Genomic DNA, 11,196 nt, shown 5'->3' with positions numbered 1-11,196 from the left:
TATATTATCACATAAGCATTGCTGTTATTGGAACAAACAGTGACAGTTGATTCGGGTCATTTGAATGTCCACTGTCTGTTTTAATTTGTATGTTCATTTTGACTCTATCATATGCTCAAACTTCAGTGGAAGTCATGAGAACCTATTATTTTTGCCTGCTCCCTCCTTTACGTTGGAAATAGTCTTTTTAACTCAGAGGGACCTTAACTTTAATGTAAGGGATGGTTTCCCTTACCAACTTTTTTCTTCCTTGCCAAGTAAGAGAGTTGTTGTGAGCTCTTCAGTGATGCCTTCCCCAGGATATTTGCAGATGTGGTTGGGAAAAGTCATTTCATCCCCGATCTTTGCATGTCAGGTGCTGGGGTGCCCGGGGTGCTGCCATGCCTGCACCCCCAGCCCTCCCTTAGCGATCGCAGATCAGGGAGCTGCAGGCATGGCTGCACCCTGGGGCTGCACCAGGTGCCCTGGGTGCCGCCATGCCTGCGGCCCTGCCCCTCACTTCATGATAGCAGGTCAGAGGGCTGCAGGCATGGCCCCCGCCCCTCCCTTCACATGGCAGATCAGAGGGCCGCAGGCATGGCTGCACCCTGGGCCTGCACCCTGTGCCCAGGGTGCTGCCGTGCCTGCTGCCTAGCCCCTCCCTTTGCGATCGCATACCAGGGTGCCCCAGGCACTCTGCACCCAGTCCCCCCGTGCAGCCGTGTACTAGCCATACACTGGGAGGAAAGCATATTTGTCAAGGTTCACATCACCAGAAAGAGTGGTCACGGCAGGACTAAAACCCAGATCTTTTGTTCCCCATCCCACTGCTGGTTTAGCCACGTCCCTGAGAATATGTGGGAACGCCTATTTTATATGATAAGTTCTCATCCCAACATCCAGGGGCTGATTTTATAGACCTTTTCTCAGGCTCTGGGAATGACTTTGGGCTGGCCTTGACCAACTAGCTGTGTTGTGGAGTTTTGTTGATTGCATTTTCTGTAAGCATGTCTCTGGGGAGTCCTATGGATTCACAGCCTCTAAGGAGTTTCCTGTTGTCCTAGGAAGAGTCCAGAAGGATTTTTTTTTTTTCTCAGTAGTTGGTATTTTAGTATGGCAGACACTTGGGTTAGGTGAAGATTTTCTTGATACATCACCAAGACATGATCTATAGAAGAAAAATTGATAAATTGCACTTCATCAAACTAAAAAATGTTTTATCTGCAAAAACACTAAGATAAAAAGACAAAACACAGACTAGGGTAAAATGTTTGTAAACCATACATCTAATGATAGACTTGTGTATATAATGGATTCAGTAGACATAGAGAACTCAATTAGAAAACAAATAACACAATTTAAAAAATAGGCAAAAGATTTGAATTGACACTCTACCCTTCTCCCCGCCACCCCCCCCAAAAAAGATACTTCTACATACACATGAGCATGGCTAAAAAAAATTTTTAGAACTGACCTGATTAAGTATTGCCAAGGATATGGCACAACTCGTTCACTCTTGATGAATGTAAAATGACACAACCACTTTGGTAAATTGCATTTTCTATAAGCATGTCTCTGGGGAGTGTCTCTGAGAGTGTCTTAAAACATTAGACATATACCTTCCATATGATCCAGCCATTCCACTCCTAGAGATGGACCCAATAATAATAAAAGCATAGGTCCAAACAAAGACGTGTACATGAATGTCCACAGAAGCTCTTTTTGCAATAGCTGGAACTTGGAAACAACTCATATGCTTACTAACAGATAAGTGAATAAATAAATTATGGCATATGAACTAATGACACATACAACAATGTGAGTGAACCTCACAGTAATTATGCTGAGTGAAAGAAGCCAGACAAAAATGAGCGCATAATGTATGATTCTATTTGCATAAAATTCCAGAAAAGGCAAACTCACTTACTGACAGAAAACAGATCAGTTCTTCTCTAGGGAAGCAGGGCAAGGTGGAGTGAGAAGAGATAAAAGAGAGGCACAGGAAACTTTGATGGGTGATGGATATACCCATTATTTTTATTGTAGTGATAGTTTCATAGGTGTGTAGATATTTTCAAATGTTTTATCAGATGGTACACTTTAAACTTGTATAGTTTATTTGATGTCAATTATGCCTCAAAAAAAGCAAGTCTGAAAAATAAGATAACATGAGCTACTGAGATAGTAGGTGTATGAAAAAGTGAAAGGAAGTATTTCTTCAATGGTGAATAAGAATAATTTCCTGGTACAGCCACTATGAAAAACAGTATGGAAATTCTCAAAATATTAAAAATAGAACTACCTTATGATCCAGCAATTCCCCTTTTGGGTATTTATTGGAAATATCCAAAACACTAATTAGAAAAAATATATGCACCCCTATGTTCATTGCAGTATTATTTATAGTAGCCAAGATATGGAAGCAACCCAAGTTTCCATCAAAAGATGAATGGATAAAAAAGAAGTGGTACACACAATGGAATATTACTCAGCCATAAAAAAGAATGAAATCTTACCATTTTTGTGAGAATGTGGTTGGACCTAGAGGATAATATGCTAAGTGAAATAAGTCAGCCAGAGAAAGACAAATACCATATGATTTCACTTATATGTGGAATCTCAAAAGCAAAATAAATGAACAAACAAAACAGAAACAGACTCCTAGATACAGAGAACAAACTGATGGTTGCCAGATGAGAGGGGGCTGGTGGACTGGGTGAAAAAGGAAAGGGATTAAATACAGCATAAGAAATATAGTCAATAGTATTATAATAAAGATGATGTCAGATGGGTACTAGCCTTAATCAAGGGATCACTTCATATGTTATATAAGTTATATAATGTCTAACCACTATGCTGTACACCTAAAATTAATACAAAGTAATACTCAATGTAAACTGTAACTAAAAAATAAAATTTTAAATAAATAAATTTGTCTGAGGGGTAGCCAGCTTTCCTGAGAGTTTTGTGTGTATGTGAAGTATTTTTTTAGGGGGGGGGGTTGTTTTTTATTTTCTTGTTTAAAGTATTACAAATAGTAGTACACATGTCTCCTTTTTGAAGTATTTTTATTTTTAACATTCAGGTTTGCTGTGTTGTGACAACTGAAGTGTTTAAATTTTCCCTGTGGTTTGGCCCGAGAACGTTGCCATCCACGAGGCCCATGTGCTCCACATGCCCTAAGCTTCAGCCAAGACCAGCTCTGGCCTGGGTCTAGGCAGGAGGTCTTCCCTGCTCTTTTCCAAACGGCTTCAGTTTCATTGCATTTTTCCTGTGACTGAGTGTGGCATGAGAATCAGTAGGCCTGGGACTTAGGTATTGCTAGCTCCCTGGTTATTCTCCAGCTTCCCACCAGCTCAGTTCCATCGCCCACACTACTATCACACATGAGTTTTTAAAAACACTATCTGATCATGTTAATCTCCACTTAAAAATCATTTCTGTCTCCCCATTGCCTAAAAATTCAATGGTCCTCAGTCCTTTCAAGGTTCTGGATCAGTGATAAGTTTTCCACATTTAGCCTGGCATGCAGGCTCCTTACATTATTTTTTCTTAATTTATCCTTATTATTGAAAATAATACAGATGTGCCCCTTTTTTCCCCCTTACCTCCCTCCAGGCCTTTATCACACTACTGTCTGTGCCCATGGGTTATGCATATATTCATACAATGTCTTTGGTTGATTAGCTCCCATCCACCCACCATCCCCCGCCTTCCCTCTGAGATTCTGAACTCTGTTCCATGCTTCCATGTCTCTGAATCCCTTCTGTTCATCAGTTTTACTTTGTCCTTTAGATTTCACATATGAGTGAGATTGTGTGGTACTTGTCTTTCTCTGACAGGCTTACTTCACTTAGCATAACTGCTGCTTACCTTCCAACCCTGTTCTCCTTCTCAGTAAGTGATATCAACACCATCTTAAGTCAGAATCCTGGAAGTTATCTTTACTTCCTCCCTCTCCCTCATTCCTCACTCTGAATTTATACCCAGGTTCAGGCTTTTCTTCTTACAAGTTCTATTTTGCCTCTGTCCACTTGGCTCCATACCCACTGCCACCATTCCAATCCATCCAAGCTTCTCCCTCCTAATCAGAGCTGTTCTATGACTTTCATGAGCTCTAGGCACTTTTGCCTTTATGGGTCCCTTCATCCATAAAAAAATAAAGTAAAATTATATTTTAGTGCTGCATTGGTATAGAGGCAAATATGATCCAGGCTGGATTTCACTGTATCCACTATGTCTGATGGATGAAGGGACCCTGCTCCTAAATACTGCAACAGCCTCCCAACTAGCCTCCCTGCCTCTCCTCCTCCAAATTCATTCTCCTCACAACACCCAGAGAGATCTTTTATAATTGTAAATTGGATTGTGCTTCTCCTAAGATTAAACACCTCTGACCATGGCCTACAAGGGCAGGCACTAAAGAATTTACCTTATTATAGCTACAAATAAAGCTTCTCTCAATGACACCCTCCAGGCAGGTAACTGTTTATGTTTGATATATCTCCTCCCACTCTTTCTTCTATGACATATGGAAAATACATACAAAATATTTATGATATGTACTAAATATGTACTGTTTTTTCATTAAATAATGATATCCTAAGGTAAATATCATTCTTCAACCTGCTCATTTTACTCAACAATAAGTTTTGGAGGTAAATCCATGTTGATGCTTATAGATCTTTCTCATTCCTCTACCTATTTCTCCATATCTCATAGTATGAAGATGTCATATTTAACCATTATTTTACTGAGGCCCATTTTTCCCCTTGACAAAAAATACTACAGTGAACATGCTTTCACAGATGTTTAAGACAGATATTTTGAAGTAAGTTTCCTGATTTGTCAGATGTGTGGATTTTTAATTTACTAATACCCCCAGTTTGCCATTCAAGTGTTCATGCCACTTTATACTCCCACATGCATTGCATGAGTGTGCCCATTCCTTCAAAATTCCACCAACACTAACCATCTATAACATCCTCCAGTAACTCCTTCTGAATAAGCTTTAGAGTATGAATATGTCTTTATTTTAGCTTCACTTACACTATCATTTGCACGCAGAATGATGGGTTTAAAGGTATTTTCCTTTTGCACATGAGATATTCTCTATTCCATTCCCCTCTTCTTTCCAGGGGCTGCTGAGAAATCTAAATGTTAACCTAATTTTCATTCTTTCCCTTTAGCAACTTTTTTGATTTTAATTTTATCCTTAATATGCTGAGATTTCACTACAAGGAATCTAGGTATAATTTTATATATGCTTCCCACTTGGGGCTTGGTATATCCTTTTAGTCTGAGAATTCATCTCTTTTCTCAATTATGAAAAAACTAAGATCAAAATTTTTTTTTCAAATATCACTTCCTTTCCTTTCTCTTTATTTAGTTTTTAATTAAAATATTATTAGATATATGAGGTACCTTCTGAATCTATACTTCTTTTATTTTTTAATACTTCTGATCTCTTTATCAGAGGAAATTCCTCACCTTAATTTTCCAAACAATTAATTAATTCCTCATAGGGGCCATTTAATTATTCATGCTTATGTTTGCATTTTAATGTCAATAATTACATTTAACATAAACATGTTTAATACATTATAATTTATAAGTGAAAATTTGTTGTTTTAATTTCACTAATTGTTTAATTGCTCCTTGTTGCATTTTAACCTGTTCTTGTTTTCAATCTTCCTCCTCTTCTTGTTATAGAGATGATATTCCTCCTTTAGCTTTCTGAAATAGCTTACTTTAAATTCCTGTTCCTATGGTTCTACTAACTCTATTTTTTCCATGATTTTTTTTATTGAGCTTATTATCCCTTCTCCATATATAGGCTTTAAAATATATATTTGTTAATTCTAGTTTAAAAACCTTTCTGTGGATGGTTCCTCCTCCTTCCCAAGAAACCTTATACTACAGCCTTGTCATCTTCCAGCTTCCCAGTGGGACCCTGAAGGCTTCCTACATGGTCAGGATGAGTTATCTACTGTCCTTTTACAGGCCTTACCATTTTCTCACCCACAGATAATTCCTTTTCCTGATTCTGAATGCAGATATTCTTTTATTAATCTCATTTGTATATCTTTTTTGTTATTTTTAAGAATTGGATATAGAAATGGGGAATTTCCACATGTGTTGAAATCCAGATAAAATAGCCCATCATTTGAAAACATCAACTCTTCCCTAGCTTACTTGTACTCACTCTAGTCAACTTAAATACCAAACAACCACGATTTTGCTGACCACTTTGTATAAATTAGGCCCTTCTATTAGTCTCTCTCATAGGACTTTGTCCTCTTCCAACCCAGTACTCATCACAACTTCTAATTATCAATTTAACTGTATATTTATCTATCTTGATGATGACACGACTTTTAAAAAATTATTTAAATGTCTGGGTCAAAAGCATTTATTGATTCCAAAGTACAAAAATATTGTTCAGGTCCTTGAAGTATTGAAGTATTGTAGTGAAAAAATAACACAAGTAGTCAAATATTTGCTCTATTTTTTTATAGAGCAATAATTTAAAGTATGTGTAAGAAACGAGGTAGTATTTATTTCTATGTTGGGTGACCAGGGAAGATTTCAAAGGATAAATGAAAGGAAGTTCTAGAAACCAAGATGGCGGCATAGGTAAACACCTGAAATTGCTGCCTCGCTTGACGACTTCAAAAATAGAACTAAAAGACAAAACGGACATCATCCAGAACCACAGGAAGGCTGGCTGAGCGGAAATTCTACAACTAGAAGGAAAGAGAAAAGCACACTGAGACTCAGAGGAGGTGCAAAACTAAAGTGCAGAGGTACGGAGGTGCATGTGGAAAGGGCTGGCAACTTCTCAGAGGTGATTGCAGTGCTTTCCACAGGACACTGAGACCTGGGGCCTCTTAGGACAGGGCTGAGGATCAGCCATAGCTGTTTGCTCTGCCCTGTTGATTCCTTGAGACCTACCCCACCCAAGCTGTGCACAGAGGATTTTTCATATGAAAGGCCTGGCCCTTTGCAATCTGAAAATTACCTAACAAACTACAGCTGGGTCAGAGAGACCCAGAACATCCAAAAGAAGGCCCAAGGCCCCACAGCGGCTTGCCTTGCTTCACAGCTGGGCCTCATTTGGGCACCTCCAAACCCCAAACAAAGAAGAGGAATCTGAAGATCCCTCCATAGCTCCTGCTGGGTAGCCTCAGGCAGAGGCTAAATTAGCACCTCCTTAGAGATCTAAGAGCCAGTGTACCCAGTGGTCACAGAGGGACCATCCAGATTACAACTCCTCAGATTCATAAGGGACACATTCAGGGGGCAGACTCAGTGAGCTCCAAAGCCCCACTGAAGCAAGTCTTGCCCCAGAAGGGTGTCTCCAGTACAGAAGTTCCCCAATGCAGACATAGCTGATTCTCACAGCCAATTGGCCTGGAGGTCAATTCCTCCCAGTGATACCTACAACAATCAAGGTTTAACTACAACAAGACTGTGCACAAAGCCCACAAAGGGGTGCACCAAGAGTGTCCACCTCAGGTAATTGGGAAGGCTGAGCCATTGGGCCCTATAGGACACCTAGCATAGAAAGCCACCCTATCAACACAGGGAAGCAGCCAAAATGCAGAGACAAAGAAACAGGTCACAAATGACAGAAATGGAGGAAAGCAAACTACTGGATATAGAGTTCAAAACCACACTTTTAAGGTTATTCAAGAAGTATCTAGAAACTGCCGATAAATTGAGCGAGACCCTCAATAAATCTAGTGAGACCCTCGAGGTTATGAAAAAGGACCAACTAGAAATTAAGCATACGCTGACTGAAATAAAGAATATTATACAGAGTTCCAATAGCATACTATAGGATCACAATAATCAAGTCAAAGATTTGAAATACAAAGAAGCAAAAAACACCCAGCCTGAAAAGCAAGAAGAAAAAAGAATCCAAAAATATGAAGATAGTGTAAGGAGCCTCTGGGACAACTTCAAACGTATCAACATCTGAATTATGGGGCTAAGAAATAATGACAGAAAACTTCCCCTACCTGGTGCTGGCCCAAGTTGATTTGGCTCAGTGGATAGAGCGTCGGCCTGCAGACTGAAGGGTCCCAGGTTCGATTCCGGTCAAGGGCATGTACCTTGGTTGCGGGCCCATCCCCAGTGGGGGGTGTGCAGGAGGCAGCTGATGGATGTTTCTCTCACATCGATGTTTCTAACTCTCTATCCCTCTCCCTTCCTCTCTGTAAAAAATCAATAAAATATATTTAAAAAATAAAATAAACCTCAAAAAAGCAAACAAAAAAAAAAAACAAGTGAATCTAAAAATCAAGTAAATAACAAATCTGATGAACAGAATAAACTGGTGAATATAACAGAATCAGGGAGTGGACTGACTATTCTCTGGGGGAAAGGGGTGTGGGGAAGAGAGTGGACAAAAATCGTACACCTATGGATGAGGACAGAGGTGGGGGGTAAGGGCAGAGGGTGGGATGGGAACCTAGTGGAGGGAAGCTATGGGGGTGGAGGGGAAAGAGGAACAACTGTAATAATCTGAACAATAAAGATTTTATTTTTAAAAAAAAAACATGGGAAAAACAACTCCCCTTTAATAATTGCATCAGAATCCATTATAGAAAAATGCATTGTTAGTAAACTAATAATTTAAAAAATAAATAAAATACAAAATAAATAAAAGGAAGTTCTACTGACAGATGAGGAAGAGGATACCATTAAAGATCAAGAGGACCAAGTATGTAAGTGCATGCAGGTATGAGGGAGCATGATGGAATCTGGAATACACAACAAATTTGATACCAGCTCTACACATTAAAGTGTGAGTATGTCAAAGTGTGCCAGTTGTGGGGGAGAATATAGAGGTAAAAGAGCAGTCTCATATCACAGTAGTGTGTCGGTCAGGATAGGCTAGGTTATCTGCAGTAACAAACAATACCAAAAGCTCAGTGGCTTCACACAATAGTTTTGTCGGTGTTTTTTTATTGTTTTTGTTTTGTTTTGTTTTTTTATTAATACAAAGTTGTCCATGGCACCATGAAACTCTTCAGGACAGCTGTTCTCCAAATGTTGGCTCAGCATTGCAGGCTACTTCAGTCTCATGTCAACATGAGTTAGAATTCAAATGCTATTCTGAGACATTTCTATTTTATTCTATAAGCAAATGAGCACTTTGGAAAGTTTGCCAAAGAGAAAGAACTAATCAGACTTGTATTTTTATTAGAGTGGGACTAAAGGTATTGATACTAAGAGGTTGTTGAAATGATCCAGTGAGAGCTAGTGAAGTCCTCCACTAATGCAAGGGCAAGGGGAATGGAAGATATGCATGACAATGGATTTGATTGATACTTATATGTAAACAATAGGACACTGATTGATGGCATATGAGAAGAAAGAGAAAACATTAATCAAGATGACAGTCAAATATCTGGCTTTAGTTTCTGACTTGATGGTGATTCATAGACAGAGTTGGTATAGGAAAATGAGCAACTTGGGAATGAAAAGATAATGACCTCTGTTTATTATAACCTTCAGATGGGGATGGGAATAGACATTTGATTTTTGGGTGAGGAACTATGGGGAGATTTTAGGTTAAAGAAATAGGTTTGTAAGTGATCAGTACATAACAGTATTTAAAACTATACTGGTAGAGTATATGAGAAATACTCAGAATGGTTAAAGCTGAGTTTCTAAGCATTCTGGCCTCAGGAAGGCCATCAAGTCACTGAAATTATATGCCAAGTTTTAAGAACATGTGCATATTTACATTTTTCTTGGAAGAAAGCCCATTTCACAAATGTTTATATGCAAGTGAAACATACTATTCTTGGTACAAGGAATACAAACTAAGCAAAACAATACAAAAATCCTTGTCGACTTGGAGATTGAGTTATTCTGAGGTTTGGAAAGGAAGCAACAACTGATTAAATAATTAAAATAAATAGTAGCTTAGGTGGTAATGAGTTTGATGAAGAAAAATAAAACAGGATATGACTATAGCAGCTGTGGGTGGGAATAGAATTAGTAGAACAGAGTGGTCAGGTAGGACCTCACTGAAAAGGTGACATATTTAGAAAGGACTGAAGGAGGTAAGGGAGTAAACTATGAAACTTTATTGGAAGTGTTCCAGACCAAGAAAATCTAGCTTTCATTAGATTCTCAATGATTTACCAGAAAGATAAAGAACCATTCTTCTGAAGAGAGTTGAGGAACAGGTAGAGAAAGAAAAATCTAGTAAGGAGTGCTGGTGATTGGTTGTGGGATTCAGAAAATATGTAAAGCCAAGAGGATCTGATCAACTGGAAGAAAATGGAGTAATGTCAAATGACTGGATGTCTTGGTAAGATTGAAGTCTAGATGTGGGTTTATTGAAGGAGCAGAAAACCTAGATGGTCAGAGGATGGTATACTATGAGCTTAAAATTTCCCAGATGGATATGGCTATGGGTATAGTATATGGCTAAGGTGAAATGGAAGAAGTCATCATTGAAGATGAGGAGGTCAAGGAATGACATTACTCAAGGTGTCAGGAGGAATTGGAAAGGAAAAGTAAGCAATGGTGTCCTATGCCCTAAACTTTTAATGAAAAGAATGAAAGATAGGACCAAGAGGTTGGAAGGTCATTAACAGAGATGAGTAAGGTATGCCAGAGTGATAGAAGAGTAGGGGAATTTGGAAGGAGGATGGAAAAGTAGTGGTCATGAAACAGCCATAGGGAGTTAGGAAAGTGAGAACCTGACTTCTTTATGATCTGAGTCCTGTCATCCACACTGTCTTACCCCAGTTCTCCATTTGCTTCTTATGGCTTAGTCAACCCTGTCCATGGTTGACTAAGATCTACTTGATCTATGTGGCCTTTGCATCTGAGTAACCTCTGGGAGAGAGGAGACCAAATAGGAATGGGTAGCTATAATTGATATAAAATGGATTTAGGTGAGCAGATCCAACAGAGGTATGTATGGTGTATTAATTTCCTAGGGCCTCCATAACAAAATACTATAGACTAGGTCAGTAGTTGGCAAACTGCGGCTTGCGAGCAACATGCGGCTCTTTTGGCCCTTTGAGTGTGGCTCTTCCTAAGCCTTAGTAGTACCCTAATTAAGTTAATAGCAATGTACCTACCTATATAGTTTAAGTTTAAAAAATTTGGCTCTCAAAAGAAATTTCAATCGTTGTACTGTTGATATTTGGCTCTGTTGACTAATGAGTTTGCCGACCACTGGACTAG

Source organism: Myotis davidii, unplaced genomic scaffold (assembly GCF_000327345.1).
Source record: "Myotis davidii unplaced genomic scaffold, ASM32734v1 scaffold41, whole genome shotgun sequence".
Classification (NCBI taxonomy): Eukaryota; Metazoa; Chordata; class Mammalia; order Chiroptera; family Vespertilionidae; genus Myotis; species Myotis davidii.
Note: the sequence above shows the minus strand (reverse complement) of the source record.